The sequence below is a fragment of the Chlorocebus sabaeus genome, chromosome 26 (genome assembly GCF_047675955.1).
Source record: "Chlorocebus sabaeus isolate Y175 chromosome 26, mChlSab1.0.hap1, whole genome shotgun sequence".
In the NCBI taxonomy this organism is placed as follows: Eukaryota; Metazoa; Chordata; class Mammalia; order Primates; family Cercopithecidae; genus Chlorocebus; species Chlorocebus sabaeus.
Window position 1 is genome coordinate 2720770 of NC_132929.1, and position 16360 is coordinate 2737129.

Consider the following 16360-nt stretch of genomic DNA (forward strand, 5'->3'; position numbering starts at 1 on the left):
TCCCAAACATTCCATGTCCCTGTCAACCTTCTAGGCAACCCACTGAATCCTTGAATTGGTTCTGTCTGATCTGCTCCTTCCTGATGATTAGAAGCCAGCATTCTGGCTGGGCACAGTGGCTCATGCCTGCAATCCTAGCACTTCGGGAGGCCGAGGAGGGCAGATTGCCTGAGCTCAGGAGTTTGAGACCACTCTGGGCAACACGGTGAAAACCTATCTCTACTAAAATTCAAAAAATTAGCCAGGCATGGTGGCGGATGCCTGTAATCCCAGCTACTCTGGCTGAGGCACGAAAATTGTTTGAAACCAGGAGGCGGAGATTGCAGTGAGCCAAGATAGCGCCACTGAGCTCCAGCCTGGGTGACAGAGCCAGACTCTGTCTCCAACAACAACAACAGAAAAAAAAAGAAAACGAAGAAGCAGCCAGTCTTCTGTTCTCCGTGTTACGCATTAGTTCGGTCCCAGCAGCGTGGAGTAACCTTGCCCTCCCCTGCATCTGGAGTATGTGGAGCACCAAGCACATAGGGTAGTAATCAGGCTGAAAGAGCAGATAGCCGAGTCCAATTGTAGAGACCCCAGAACCCACAGGCTGTTGAGCTGCACTGCTTGTTTTCCACTACACCTTCAGAAGCTGCTACTTTAGGTCACTGGAAGAATGCAACGGTGACATCAAACCAATAGCTGCTGCTTTGTCAGGGGTAGGTGAGGGCATGTTGAGACAGGGATGACCGTCCTTTGTCGGGGGCAGGTGAGGGCGTGTTGAGACAGGGATCACCGTCCGGGTGTGTTGAGGCAGGGATCACCGTCCTTTGAATGGCAGGATTCTTCTCTCCCACATTCATTTCCCCAGACAACACCAACACCCTGGGGGGCTGCTTCAGCTTGGGCCCCTCCACCCCTCTTCCTCCAGATGATGGTGGGGTCCACCTGTCCCTCCTGCAGATGTCTCACTATGTGAATCTGTACTCGCCTCACCTCTAAAAGCAGTTCACAGCAGGCACCCCATGTTCCATACAGCCCCTTTCTCTCACAGCTCTATCATTTGAATTTGTCCCCTTCATAGGAAGCAGGAAGCCTCAGGAATTTCTTGCCAGTTTGCGTGCTATCTTCCTTCGCTTTGTTCGATTGGAGTTGCTCTCCTCCCTTAGCCAGCATCTCAGTGTGTGACTGCAAGTAACTCTGTAGCAGGTCGGCTTTGGGGGTGCACAAGCAGCCTATGCCTCCCACCTGCACCAGCAGGAAGCTGGCCAGTCAGCCCTGATGCCAGCACAGACACACGTGCAGAGGCAGAGACAGAATCCAGGCAGCCCTGTCTTTGACCTTTAAGTTCCACAGGGTTAGTCAGCCATGAAGCTTGGAACTGAACATCTCGCTTGAGCTACCTATGCCAAAGTGATGACCAGATAGAGCAGGTGCCCTGTTGAGGTGCAGTCCTTGAACAAGGGCAGGAGGGCTGCAGGTGTGCCAGGAAGGAGCACTGTAGCCCCTTTGTCAGAAAGCAAGACCCAGTGACAATGGCAGGTGTGGATAACACTGGAAGGGCAGCAGCAGCTCTCAGATGAACACGTGGGGCCTCCATGGGAGGTGACAGAGTACCAGGCAGGAGAACACAGATGGGGGCAGCAGGAGCCCTTGGCAATGGCAGGAAGAGGAAGGTGGCCTGAGGAACCAGGGGCTCACTAGGCCTTTCTCTGCAACAGCAATTCTCAGAAGTTGGTTCATGGATGCCCTTGTTTTGATATGATTAATTTTCAAGTAGTTTTTGGGCTGAAAAGGAAAAAAAAAAAAGAAAACAAGGTTGGGCAGATGCATCTGCTACTCCTACGCAGCATATGGCAGTAAGCTGTCATTAATTTTATTATGTTTATGTGTTTATTAATTTATTATATTATATTTAGTATGTTTATTATGTTTGTATGTAGTTATACAGAAACAGGAAATAATAAAATACAAATAGGTGGGCTCCTTTTGGTAAAGAAATTAGTTATTTTTAGTTGTGAGGTAAATTTCAGTCAACTAGACTTTATACAACTCTTGCAATAGATACGTTTTTCCATGACCCCAATTTTTAAAAAATGCAAACGTTTACTCCAAGGGCAATTATCGAAAGACTTTTTAGATATAAAACAGAAAGTTCCAGTTAATTACACATGTGACCTGGTAAGAGCATTTAACAGGACAAATCTACAAACTCAGAGCTGGGAAGAATCATCTGCCCGTCAAACACTTCCAGCCAATGGTATCCCTCTCCATGCAGCCAATGGTATCCCTCTCCATGCAGCCAATGGTATCCCTCTCCATGCAGCCAATGGTATCCCTCTCCATGCAGCCAATGGTATCCCTCTCCATGCAGCCAATGGTATCCCTCTCCATGCAGCCAATGATATCCCTCTCCATGCAGCCAATGATATCCCTCTCCATGCAGCCACACATAGAGCAGGCTGCTTAAGAGGTTATTTTAAAAATGATTAATACCCAGCGTTGTCTTTCTTATTTGCAAATGATGGTTATCGCTGTCATGAACCATTATGAATGGGAAGACAGACAGTAGGAAATGCTGCATTACCTATTAAAATTTAACATATACAGTCATCCCTCAGTATCGGGGGAAGATTGGTTCCAGGACCCGAGCGCATATCGAAAACTGCAGGTGCCCAAGCTCTTTATATAAAACGACGTAGCATTTGTGCATAAACTACACACATCCTCTCATATACTTTATGTCATTTGTGGATAACTTACAATGCCTAATACAATATAAACGTTATGCAAACAGTTGTTATACTGTATTTTTATTTTTATTATGTTTTATGGTCCTATTATTATTTTTATTTATTTTCGACTATCTGTAATCTGCAGTTGAATCAGTGGATGCAGAACCCACAGATATGGAGGGCCAATTGTACTTTAAAATTCCATTTTCATAAGAAACTAAGGCTTGCTGACTGTTTTGCCAGCAGTCTTCCAAAATTTACATTGGTACAATAAGGCAATCTAGATACTGTGGCAGATCGCCCAGCTGAAAACAACTAAAACTGCCCAAAGAAATGTGGGAGAGATATTTTTACAGGCAGCAATAATTTGGCAAGTGAAGCAGAAGATTCAGGGACCCAAACTCCAGTGAAAGTTGGAACCCAGGAGAAGAGCTGATTTTGCCTTGAGGGAATCTGGCAAACCCAGGGATCTCCAGCGCGGATTGTAGGGCCCATGGTGCAGGGAGCAGAAGCGCAGAGCCGGCCCACATGGGGACCTGGGACACAGCCTCTCCATCCCTGTGGGACAGGGAGGAGCTTTTCCCGGGGCGTCCCAGTGGACTGGAAATGTACCCACCGTCAGTAGGACTAGCCGCATCAATCCTGAGCACTGAGTAGAATGGAAAAGCATTCCTGCTGATAATTCATGATCACTAGCCAGCCCTCAGGAGAGTTTTCACTCAAATCTGAATTACCCAGGTGGTCAGAAAAACCTCAAGCTGAGGATTCAGCTTAAGTTAATCCCTGGCTGAGAGTGCCCTGGTGCTTGGCAGCAGAAGGACCCACAGAGGCAGGCATCAAAGAATTCCTGTGGATAACGGAAAAGTTAGACATGTAAAAAATTCATACCGTGGGCAAATCAGACCTGGAATTAAAAATAGACCAGCTCGGCTGGGCACAGTGGCTCAAGCCTGTAATCCCAGCCCTTTGGGAAGACAAAGCGGGTGGATCTAGAGGTCAGGAGTTCTAGGTCAGCCTGGCCAATGTAGTGAAACCCCTTCTCTACTAAAAATACAAAAAATTAGCCGGGCGTGGTGGCGGCGCCTGTAGTCCCAGTGAGTCGGGAGGCTGAAGCAGGACAATGGCCTGAACCCGGGAGGCGGAGCTTGTAGTGAGCCGAGATCGCACCACTGCACTCCAGCTTGGGCAACAGAGCAAGACTTCATCTAAAAAAAAAAAAAAAATAGACCAGCTCATACACCTACTATGTACCCACAAAAAATTAAAATTAAAAAAAGACCAGCTTATTATGTTTAAAGAACTAAAAGACTGAAAATACAAATAAGGAGCAAGAGACGTTATGTATCTACTAAACAATCGGGTCTGAAAAAGAATCTAATCAAATGTGTAGAAATAAAACATATATAAACTAAAAATAAAGTTTAACATTAGGCTAGAGAATGTATGACCTAAGACTTGGATCTGAAGAAATTATTCAGAATGTATTTTACAAAAACAGGAAGAAATAGGACATGTAAAAGAGGAGCCAAGATACAGGTGGAAACCAGGAGAAGCATTAACATATCAGAGTTCAGGAAGAAAAGGAGAGAGAAAATGAGATCAAGGCAATATTTTAAAAGATAATTCTGACAATTTTCCAGAATTGATTAAAGACCACAATCCACGGGATGAGGAAGACCAATGAATCCCACACAGAATAAATTAAAAGGAGTCTACTCCTAGACAGTAACATCATATCATCTATGTGCAGAGGGAATGTTATACACTGGAACAAATATCTTTCAAAACAAAGAAGAAATAAAGATATTTTCAAATCTACCACTGAGCGATTTTGCCACCTACAGACCATAACTAAAGGAATTTCTAATAGATGGTCAGAGATAAATGAATTGAAGAGCAAAAGAAGTATTAAATGTCATAAAATCTAAATAAATATTCGTTTGGAAGACAACAATAACACTGTGAGATTTTAAAACTCCAAGATCAAAGGTAAAATCAAAATAGGTGGCAAATTAATCACAGCACACAAGTCAGAAAAAGTGAGTTGTGTTGTTCAGGATGAAAATAAAGATGTGAACTTTAGATTTTAAGAAGTTAGGCTAGAATTTCTAAGGCAGTTGTGCTAGACTTTGTTTTCCAAAGATAGCTGCAACAGTATTTCTCATCTCACGTGCCCTTCCAAAAGTGGAGTCTAATTCCCTTTGCCTTGAACCTGGTCTTGACTCTGATTTTCTTGCCGTCAAAGGATGTGGCGGAATGATGTGAAGACTTCTGAGTTGAGAAAGCAATGCATTGCCCTCCTGTTCTAGGGTCACTCTCTCCTGGAACCCAGCTGCCATGCTGTGAAAAGCCAAGCCCTGTAGGAAGGTCCCTTGTAGGAGCTCTGGTGGCCAGCCCCAGCTGAGCTGAGCAGTCAGTCAGTCCTGCCTGCAGGGCAGGTGTGAGTCAAGAAGCCTCTTAATGATTCTGGCCCCAGCCTTTCAGGTATTCCCAGCTATGGCTCCAGACAACAGAGAAGAAAGACCAGTCATCCCCACTGGGCCCTGCCTGTCCAAATTCCTGACCTGCACCATCAGTGAGCCACTAATTCTTACTATTTTATGCCACTGACTAGGGGATGTTTGTAACGAAACAGCAGTAACTGGAGTAGTAGTCACTCAAGGAAAAGATAAAGATGTATAACTTCCTAATTGTTACAGGGGAAATATGTACAGAATAAGAAAAAAATAGTCCAAAAGAAAGAGAAGAAACCAAGAAAGCTTAAAGAAAACAGTAAAAATCAATCCAAATTTATTAATAATCATGATAAATGGGACTGGGCATGGTGGCTCATGCCTGTAATCCTAGCACTTTGGGAGGCTGAGGCAGGCAAATCACTTGAGGCCAGGAATTTGAAATTAGCCTGACCAACATAGCAAAACCCCATCTCTACTGAAAATACAAAAAATTAGCCAGGTGTGGCGGCACATGCCTGTAATCTCAGCTACTCGGAAGGCTGAGGTGGGTGAATCGTTTGAACCTGGGAGGTGGAGGTTGCGGTGAGCTGAGATCTTGCCACTGCACTCCAGCCTGGGTGACAGAGCGAGACTCTGTCTCAACAACAACAACAAAAGATAAATGGAAATGGAATACATGTACCAAACTAATGATAAATTAAATGATAAAGAATATCCGACTGGTTAAATAACAAAATCCAGCTGTATGCAATTTAAGGAACATATCCCAAACACAACAACATATACTGACATATACATATTAGGAATAACTATGGGGAAAAGTAATAATAATTACAGTAGATACTCACTATGGGCCAGGTATTATTCTAAACACTGTATGTATTAATATTAACTCAATTAATTCTAACAATAATCCATACTGAAACCTAAGTTCCACAAAGAAAGAGATGTTTGTTTGCAACTGTTTCTCTCAAGCATGAAACAATTCCTGACACATAGTGGGTGCTTAATAAATATGCATTAAGTTGATGAAGAAATGAATGAATGAACAACCTTGTGAGGCTGGTCTTATTATTCTACCCATTTTGGAGATAGACAGGGAAATTGGAGCACAAAGTGACAGGGCCATTCATATTAGCTGGAATAGCTGTATTAATATCAGAACATGGTGGCTTATGCCTGCAATCCCAGCACTTTGGGAGGCCGAAGCAGGTGGAGAACTTGAGGTCAGGAGTTCGAGACCGGCCTGGCCAACATGGTGAAACCCCACTGCTACTAAAAATACAAAAATTAGCCGGGTGTGTTGGTGCATGCCTGTAGTCCCAGCTACTTGGGAGGCTGAGGCACAACAAATGCTTGAACGTGGAAGGCAGAGGTTGCAGTGAGCTGAGATCATGCCACTGCACTCCAGTCTGGGCGACAGAGTGAGACTCCATCTCAATAAAACAAACAAACAAAAAATCATAACAAATATATTTTGAAAACAAAAAGCATCTCAAGAGAGAAAGAGGGTCATTAAATAATGCAACAATATCCAAATAAACCAAAAAGGCATAATAACTGTAAACTTATATGTAATTAATAGCATAGCCTCAAAGTATATTAAGCCAAGTTAACTTCATTACAGGGAGAAATGGATAAATTGACCATACCAACAGGTGTTAACATACCTTTTTTCAGTGATATAGATCAAAGAGATAAAAATAAATAACCAGGCAATAGAATCTTTGAATTAAAAAAATGTAAAGGCTTGACTTAAAGGACATGTATAAAATACCTAACTACTATAAAGTACTTATTTTTTTCAAGCACAGAAATACATTTATTGACCAAATAGTGGGCAATAAGCTAGCCTCAACAAATTCCAAAGGTTGGTATCATACAAATCACATTGGCCACCACAAAATGCAATTGTTACAAAAAGATAGCTAGACAAACCACATATATTTGGAAAGTATGAAATACTCTTCTAAATAACTCATAAAATAAATCAGTGAAAATTAGAAAATATTTATAACTAAATTATAATAAAAAATCACATATCAAACTTGTCAGATGTAGCTAAATCAATTTTTAGAGTAACATTTACCGTGTTATATAGTTACATTAGAAAAGAAGATTAAATATTAATGAACTACAGAATTAAATCAGGAAGGCAGAAAACTAGCAGCAGAATCAAACTGACAAAAATAGAAAAAACTAAAGTAGAAAAGACTGGAAATCCATGAAATAGAATATAATAACACAATAGGCCAAGCGCAGTGGCTCACACCTGTAATCCCAGCACTTTGGGAGGCTGAAGTGGGTGGATCATTTGAGGCCAGGAGTTTGAGACCAGCCTGACTAACAGAGCAAAACCCCATCTCTACAAAAAATACAAAAATGAGCTGGGTGTGGTGGTGTATTCCAGCAATTATGGATACTTGGGAGGCTGAGGCACAGGAATTACTTGAGCCTGGGAGGTGGAGGTTGCAGTGAGCCAAGATCATGCCACTGCATTCCAGCCTGGACACCAGAGCCAGATTCTTTGGGGAAAAAAAAAGCAAAAACAAAAAAAAAACCCAGAAGAATAAAAAAAAGAATATAATCACACAATATAATCACACAATAAACAACATCATAAAGCAAGACTGGATGCAGTGGCTCTTGCCAGTAATCCCAATACTTAGGGAGGCCAAAACAGGAGGATTGCTTGAGTCCAGGAGTTCAAGACCAGCCTGGGCAACAGAGAAAAAACTCATCTATGCCCACCCACAAAAAAAAAAAAAAAAAAAAAAAAAAAAAAAAAAGGCCTGGCATAGTGGTGCACTTGTATTCCCAGCTACTCGGTGGGAGGTGGCCGAGGTGGGAGGGTCGCTTGAGCCTGACAGGTCAAGGTTGCGGGGAGCTGTGATGGCACCATCGTACTCCAGCCAGGCAACAGGGCAAAACTCTGTCTCAAAAAACAAAAACAAAACAAAAGGCAAAAGTTAGATCTTTCGAAAGACGAACGAAAAAGAAAATCTGTCTACATTGAATAAGGAAAAATAAAAGAAGGCACAAAGAAACACTAGAAATGGAAAAGGTGCCCCTGACCTGGCGAGAGAGGGGCCTGGCTGGTGGTGCCCATCTCATACCAGCTAGGGATTTAGAAACCGCTTGCTCATCCCAGCCTGGCTCCTGGTCTATGCCCATACCTGGTTCATGCCTTGGACAGACCAACTGCTGGAAGAAATGTTTTAAAAAAAATAGAAAAGATGATATCACTCTTGTCCTACAGGAATTTAAAAAGTAAAAGGATATTAGCAACGGCTTCAGATAAATAAACTTGAAAAGTTAAAGGAAATACACATTTATAGAAAAATAGAGGTTGCCAGTTAATCAAAAAGACATAGAAAGTATGAATAGCTATATGATTTCTCAAGTAACTGGGTCAGTAGTTAAAAGTTTTCCATCAAAGACCAGTGGGGCACGGTGGCTCGTGTCTGTAATCCCAGCACTTTGGGAGGCCTCAGTCGGTGGATCTTATGAGGTCAGGAGTCCAAGACCAGCCTGGCCAACATGGCGAAACCCCATCTCTACTAAAAATACGGGTGTGGTGGCAGGCACCTGTAATCCCAGCTACTTGGGAGGCTGAGGCAGGAGAATTACTTAAACCCGGGAGGCAGAGGTTGCAGTGAGCCAAGATTGTGTCATTACACTCCAGCCTGGGCGACAAAGTAAAACTTTGTCTCAAAAAAAAAAAAAAAAAAAAAAAAAAAGGGGTTCCATCAAAGAGAAAACATGATTTGAGCTCTTCTGAATATTTACTAAACTCAGACTCTGGGATTTCCAAATTCTAGAGAAAGAGAATGCTTCCAATTCATTTTATAATGTTACCATAACCTTAAGAAGCCAAAATCAGACCGAAAGGGCATGAGAAAGGGAAAGTAGAGTCAAATCCCAGGCATCAATAAACGATAATGCATCCTGATCAATTTGAGTTCATTCCAGGAAGGCAAGATTGAATAAAAGCATAAAATCAATTAATGTATTAACACGACAAACCAGAAAAATAATCTTCTATAATGTTTAGAAAAAGTGAATTTATCAAAACCCTACAGAGAATATTTTACATATTATAAAATCTTGAACGCCTTTTTTTAAAGGTGAATAACAACAGCAGAATGCCCATTACTACTATTACTATTTAAAATTGTGCTGGAGGACTTAGGCAACAAAAGAGGGAGAAAATATTTGAGGAATGAAAAGGAACAAGCAAAATTGATACTATTCAAGACCTTTTAGCAAGGCTGCTGAAATGAAAAGCAAGATACAAAAATTGATTCAGTTTCTATACATTGGTGACAAAGAAACATGATTTTATGAAGATATAATAGTCTCAAAAATAAGAAATACTCAGGAATAATTCTAACAAAGGATGTCTGAGATCCTTATGAAAAATGTTAGAACACTTTTTTGAAAGATATTTTTTAAAACCCCAATAAATGGATGTTTGTAAATTTGAGTTCTCAATATCATAAACACGTCCATTTTTCCCAAATTCATCTACACATGTAATGCAATGCCTATCAAAATTCCAGCAATTTTCTCTTTTTAATGTAGATTTTGAGAAGCTGGGTTTGTTGTTGTTGCTATTTTGAAACAGGGTCTTGCTCTGTAGTCCAGTCTGGAGTATAGTGACACGATCATGGCTCACTGCAGCCTAGACGTCCTAGGCTCAAGTGATCCTCCCTCCTTACCCTCCCGAGTAGCTAGGAAGACAAGCGCCTGCCACCATGCCTGGCTGCATTTTTTATTTGTGGTAGAGACAAGATCTCACTATGCTACCAGGCTTGTCTTGAACTCCTAGCCTCAAGCAATCTTCCGACTTCGGTCTCCCAAAGTGCTGGGATTACAAATGTGAGCCACATGCCTGGCCTTGACAAGCTGATTCTAACATTCCAGAAAAGAGCAACGGCCAAGGATGTCCTTGACATTCCCAAAGCAGGAGAGTCAGGCAGGGAGACTGACGAGGGACTTACGACATGACAAGTGGAATAGAGTGCATCGCCTAGAATCAGACTCATCCATACCCGGAACCCCGACTTACCACAGTCATCACTGCAGACCACTGGGAAATAAATGCTGCATTTGATTAAAAGAAAAAAATTAATTGAACCTCTACACACCACACACCCACACACACACTGAACCTCTACTTCACACTACACACACACACACACACACACACACACACACTAAAAGTCAGGGATAGGTAGATTAAAGGTAATTAAATGTGAAGAGCAAAATATAAGTCCTTTAAAAGACCATGTGTGAGAACACATTTATGACCAGAGGACAGGTTGACAAAACATGCACACGCACACTACAGACTATACCTGAAGAGGCACATACATGGCAATTGAGAACTTCTGATTATTAAAAGACATCAGAGAATGAATGTATACCTCACAGGACAGGATATGTATCTACAAAGGGGCATGAAGACATACACACACCACAAAATGGGGCCAATATATCTCACCATCTTATATATTCTGGATATAGCACCCAGAATACAAAAGAACTCCTTACAAGTCAGGCATTTCCTGGAAAAGAAAGCACATGAGGGCTGGGCGCAGTGGCTCACACCTGTAATCCTGAGACTTTGGGAAGCCAAGGTGGCTGGATCACCAGAGGTCAGGAGTTCGAAACCAGCCTAGCCAACATGCTGAAACCCCGTTTCTAGTAAAAATAAAAAAATTAGCTGGGCGTGGTGGCGGGCGCCTGTAATCCCAGCTATTTGGGAGGCTGAGGCAGGAGAATTGCTTGAACCTGGGAGGTGGAGGTTGCATTGAGTCGAGATTGTGCCACTGCACTCCAGCCAGGGCGACAGAGCGAGACTCTGTCTCGAAAGGAAAGAAAGAAAGAAAAGAAAGAAAGAGAGAGAGAGACAGAGAGAGAGAAAGAAAGGAAGGAAGGAAGGAAGGAAGGAAGGAAGGAAGGAAGGAAGGAAGGAAGGAAGGAAGGAGGGAAGGAAGGAAGGACAGGGAGGGAGGGAGAAAGGAAGGAAGGAAGGGAGGGAGGGAGGGAGGAAGGAAGGGAGGGAGGGAGGACACGAAGCCAATAAACACATAAAAAGATGTTCAGCCTCACAGGTACTTACGGAAACACAAGCTAAAACCACGGGTGTTATCACTTCACACATCCCAGACTAGCTATGACAACGTCAAGCATGAACAAGAACACGAGCAGCCAGTCCCCCGGGTGCCGCATGCACAACTGTAATTGTTATAACGGTCAGTGATTGGGTAATGTGCATAATCTATGGGCAAGCGAATCCATAGCCGGATGTACGAACTAGAAACATTTTGCAATTTATATGTCAGGAGTCACATATAAAAGTGTTCATAGCCCCACTTTATGTGAAGGCAAAAAACACTGGAGACAGTCCAAGTAGCCATCAGCAGGTGAATGAGTGGATGTATTACAATGTATTAATTTACTTAGGACTACTATTTAAGAAAAAAAAAAAATGAGTTAATTACCCCAACCCATAACACCTCAGTGAATCTCGGGAATTAGCTGAGGAAAGAAATGAAATTGCAAACAATACAAGTAGTGTGCTTGAATTTATATTGGTTAAAAACATGCAAAGCTAAGCAATGCACTATTTGTGGATACAAATAAAATTAAGAGCATGATCACACAGTTCTGCACAGGAGTTTCCTCTGACTCTGGGGGCTGGGAAGGGGAATGAGGTGAGAGCAAGAAGAGCCTCTTAGAAGACTTTTCAGGTATGGTTCACTTTCCTCTTTCTTCCATTTTTCTGTTTGTTGGTTTGTTTTGTTGTTGTTGTTTTGTTGGTTTTTTGTTTGTTTGTTTGTTTTTGAAGATTGAGTTTCGCTCTTGTTGCCCAGGCTGGAGTGCAATGGTGTGATCTCAGCTCACAGCAACCTCCACCACCTGGGTTCAAGCAATTCTCCTGCCCTCCGCCTCCCAAGTAGCTGGGATTACAGGCACATGCCACCACGCCCAGCTAATTTTTTGTATTTTTAGTAGAGACAGGGTTTCACTGTGTTGGCCAGGCTGGTCTCAAACTCCTGACCTCAGGTCATCCGCCCGCCTCAGCCTTCCAAAGTGCTGGGATTACAGGCGTGAACCACTGTGCTGGCCTCACGTTATTTCTTAAACCAAGTTGTCTGTGCATAATTTTTTTTGTTGTTGTTGTTATTTATTTCTTAGAGACAGGGTCTCACTCTGTCACTGAAGTCTGAGTGCAGTGGTTCCATCCATGGCTCACTGTAGCCTCAAACTCCTGGGCTCAAGTGATTCTCCCACCTCAGCCTCCCGAGTAGCTGGGGCTACAGGCATCCGCCACCATGCCCAGGTGGTTGCTTTTATTTTTCTAGAGATGTATGTCTTGCTATTTTTCTCAGGTTGGTCTCAAACTCCTGGCTTCAAGTGATCATCCCATCTCAGCCTCCCAAAGTGCTGAAATTACAGATGCAAAAAAGCCACTGCACCCAAACATAAATTTGTATTATACATAATTTTTGTACCTTACATAGATTTTATAATACTATTTTTAAAAACTATTTTATCTTCAATTTAAGGACAACTAAAAACTTTTTATAGAGTAGCCAGGCTTTGCCCAGAAATATCATATAATCTTAATTCTCAATAACTGAGTCAGAAATATCTCCTGATTAAACCAGATGGGTAAGGAATAAAATGAATCAAGGGATGTTGGCTTAAAATTTTTAGTTTTTTGATGGAAAACAGCAAGGAAGCAACTTCCTACTGATTCTCTAGATTGAGTAATGTCCAATTAAATAGAATGTAGCTAAAAATAAAACTTCACCTGTGTTTATATAATGGTAGATTGGTACAAAGGCAAAACTGCCCTGCACTGGGAACTTCCAAGCTACGCTGAAGTCGCAAATCTCTTCTCAATTAACCTCTGAAGGAACTCCTGAGAACTTGTTTGTAAAGTGAGGTTAAAAAAAAAAAAAAAAAGGTTTGTAAAAAATGTGTGCTGCTAGGCAGTTCTATCATTTTCCTGGTCCATGAAATGACCTGACAATTACGTGTTTTCAGAGAAGGTTATGGAGCTGGCTTGGTTAAGCATATAGTCGTTTCCTGCCAGGTGGCAAGCGTTCCCTCCTAGGCAATCACTGCCAGGTTAACCATCACAACAGACACGACCTGGGGTGATACTAAGAATCTGCAAGTCAGCAGGTGTCCTCAAGCTAGGGAAAACTGTCTGTATGCCAGAGAACATGATAATGACAGTGTCACGCTTCTGAGCGGCTATACCTCCCCGAGGGGGAGTAGGAGACGGGTACTACCAGCTTGCTTATCCTGGGGCGAGAGCCTGTCTCAGTCTTTCTTGGGAGGTTCACTCTGGGATAAGTCACCCTTTGGGGCATCACAATTTACATGTCTCATTCTGATAACACAGCCAAAATGAATATTGCACCATGTGTTTTAGGGAGAAAAGGTTACAAAAGTTGTCACCTGCAACTTGAGTGGTGTGTTCAAAGGCAGCAGGGAGAAAAGTTGTTGACAATGGCCAACCGTAGCCCTATGTCATCAATGATTCAGTAATAAGAAGTCTGATTTATTGAGCATTTACTATGCGTTTTTGTTGTTGTTGTTGTTGTTGTTGTTTTTGTGACAGAGTTTCACTCTTGTTGCCCAGGCTGGAGTGCACTGGCACAATCTCAGCTCACCACAACCTCTGCCTCAGCCTCCCAAGCAGCTGGCATTACAGGCACGCGCCACCATGCCTAGCTAATTTTGTACTTTTTTTTTTTTTTTTTTTTTTTTTTAGTAGAGACGGGGTTTCTCCATGTTGATCAGGTTGGTCTCAAACTCCCGACCTCAGGTGATCTGCCTGCCTCAGCTTCCCAAAGGGTGGGGATTACTGGCGTGAGCCACCATGCCCAGCGGCATTTTGCTATGTTTCTAGGCACAGTACGAAATGCTTTTCACAGATTTTCTCATTTTCGGAAACATCCTCTAGGGAGCTGCTTCTAAATCAGGAAACCATGGCTCAGAGAGGCACAAACCACGGCTCAGAGAGGCACAAACCATGGCTCAGAGAGGCACAAACCATGGCTCAGATAGGCACACAGACATGGTACAGGTCACAGCTCATTAGAATCAGGGCGCCAAAGCCCATGCTCTTAATGGCTCCACCTGCCAAGACTTAGAAAGATGATTCTGCCATAGGATAAACATATAGACCAAGGTGGTGGAGATGGGAGTCCAGGAATAAACCCTCACGTTTTGGGCCAAGTGATTTTCAACAAGGTTGCCAGGACCTTCCATTGAGGACAACAATGGGTAATCACAAGAGGGATTGGCCAGAAAAGATGAAAGTGCAAAAATCAATAAAAAGTGATCCTGGTGGAAGTGAGATCTGAGTTGAAAGTGGAGTCATAAAAGAAATAGCTGACCTTGGGAATGTTGACACTGCCATCATGCAACCAGGGAACTGAGTGAAGGAGAATTTATTGTCATGAATTAAGAAAGTGGCTGTGACAAAGAGGAGGAAGACACCCCAGAAGAAGTGACTCCAGCAAAAGCTCTTTATATTATAGGAAGCCTCATTGAAAACAAAAGGAATACAATGCAGGAGGTGATCCCACAGAAAGGAGCATGACACGTCGCCAAGGGTTAGAAAAGACGCACAGTCCCTATTGTAAGGGATGTGCTGAGAAGGCACGCACTGCTCAAACTCTTCTTAGAAAGGTGTTTTCTTTCTTTCTTTCTTTTTTTTTTTTTTTACAATCAAGTAAAATATTTTAATCCTCAAAGTTTCTAATGTTTCAATCACAATGTGCTATATAAGTAGTAGTTTTGCTAGTTTTTAATTTCTCTATGGATTTATAACCCACAATAAGAGAACTTCTAAATGTTTCCACAAATGTTGTTAAAGGACCCGGAGAAATGCCTTTGATTATTAGGATTGTTTTGTATAGTCTCAGTTTGCAAGGACATTTTCACAGCCTTGCACTACGGGTCAGAGTAAGAACAGCCAATGTCCATTCAGGGTAAGATGACTCGGCCATCTACACTTGCTTCATGGCCGCGACAGGGAGGTTGTGAAGATGAGTCTGAGGAAATGCACAGACTTTGGCAGGCATGCCATGTCTTCGTGTAAAAGCAGCTTGCCCCCGTGGGACCGGATTGAACTCAACTCCAAAGAGGAGATGTGAGAACATTCTTTTTCTTTCCTTCTCTCTCTTTTTTTTTAAGTGCAGTGGTGCGATCTTGGGTCACTGCAACCTCCACCTCCCAGGTTCAAGCTATTCTCCTGCCTCAGCCTCCCGAGTAGCTGGGACTACAGGCGTCCACCACCACACCCGGCTAATTTTTTGTATTTTTAACAGAGATGGGATTTCACTGTGTTAGCCAGGATGGTCTCGATCTCCTGACCTCGTGATCCGCCTGCCTCAGCCTCCCGAAGTGCTGGGATTACAGGAGTATGCCACCATGCCCGGCCAATGTGAGAACATTGTAGTGTGCAACGAGGCCTTGCCATCTACACTGAAGGCAAGGGAACCTCCCTTTGACAAAGCTGCCCCTGCACTGACTCTGGCATGGAAATATGGCTGTTGCGTTACTTGCACCATTTGGGTAACAGAGAAGTTTCTCAGCTACCTCCAGCAATAGGGCCTCTGTCATAAGGAGAAACGTGGAAACAAGGGAAACCTCATCGGAATGCAGAACATCATTATGTAAATCAGCCTTATGAGAAAAGCGTGAGTGGCAACTGTGCCTGAACCAGGCCACTGAGGGCCCCAGGCAGCAGGAAGAAGGGGTTATCTTAGTGTGCAGTGGTCACTCTGCTTTCTCCCCTCTGTGGATAACACCCCTGCTGCCCCCAAGTGCACACCTCACCTGAGTCCCTCAATGGCTTTTTCTCCTGAGTCGAAAGTCCTGCTCCATCATGACTGCCCATGGCCGTTCTTGCAGCTTCAATTCGGCATCGTCTCCTGAAAATGACTGAATCATTCTCTCCATGTTTCCCTACCTACATTCAAAGAGGGAAAATCTGGCTGGCCTTCCTAATTCCACCTCCTCTGTTGATGAGCAGCCTCCCACTCTCAGACACTCCATGGCAGGGACATCAGCCAGGAAAGCAGAACGGTTGCGGGGTGGACCAGAGCAGGAGGTGCAGACACACACTCCTGGGAGGGCTGAGGCTGGGGGCCAGGT

At 43.1% G+C, this 16360-nt stretch overlaps 1 non-coding gene across 1 annotated transcript; it reads left to right on the plus strand.

Moving 5' to 3' along the window:
• The first annotated feature begins 8235 nt into the window (after nucleotides 1-8235).
• On the plus strand, nucleotides 8236-8370 carry LOC119619514 (small nucleolar RNA SNORA48). The gene has a single exon (XR_005235981.1). It is a non-coding gene; the product is annotated as a small nucleolar RNA SNORA48 (small nucleolar RNA).
• The last annotated feature ends 7990 nt before the right edge of the window (nucleotides 8371-16360 follow it).